The following is a 737-nucleotide window of genomic DNA, read 5'->3' as shown; positions in this document are numbered from 1 at the left end:
AAAAAGCAAAGTGAAGAAAAAAAGGTCTGGAGATAGCTCAGTGAGAATGCCCAGGGTTCAATGCATAGCAAGTGCACACACACACACACACACACACACACACAAACACACGAAAGTAGATACCAAGGCTTTGGTTGGACCATGGCCTATTGTACCCTCATCTCACCCTAGGATGCTCTGGGACTGGTCCCATGGTCCCAGTTGGACCTCAATTCTCCCAGACAGGGCACTGACGCCACTTTGGCTGGATGCAAATGCTGGGTGGAGGACAATCTGCAACAGCACACAATGACCAAGGTCCCTTGAATGCAAGCGATTCCATCACTGTTCTGATCTGAAGACTGAATGCTGTCTAGAGAGGCACCAGTTCCTCCAGCCCAGAGAGCTCCGGCATCTCAGAGCCCTGGGCCTGAAGCCAGGTACAGCACAGATGAAGCGCGAGCGGTGTGCGCTAAGCCACTGACAGGCCCTGGCCGCATTAGGGTTTGTGCTTTCTTTAACATTTTTGTGGGACAGTTGCAAGTGTGAATTCTGGGTGGCTTTAAAAATTGATATATTTTATAATGTAGGTTTGTAAAATATAGATTTAAAAATAGATTTCTCAGCCTTGACCTTTGAATCCCTGATTCAAGGGTTGGGGAGATAGCTCGGCGATCTAAGTGCCTACGCAGCAAGTGCAAGGACCCAAGTTCCAACCCCAGTACCGCATGCTGTGCTGAAACCGGGCATGGTGGCAC

The sequence above is a fragment of the Octodon degus genome, unplaced genomic scaffold (genome assembly GCF_000260255.1).
Source record: "Octodon degus isolate 3935 unplaced genomic scaffold, OctDeg1.0 scaffold00017, whole genome shotgun sequence".
Classification (NCBI taxonomy): domain Eukaryota; kingdom Metazoa; phylum Chordata; class Mammalia; order Rodentia; family Octodontidae; genus Octodon; species Octodon degus.
The sequence above is the reverse complement of the archived record's forward strand: the minus strand, read 5'-3'. Positions refer to the sequence as shown.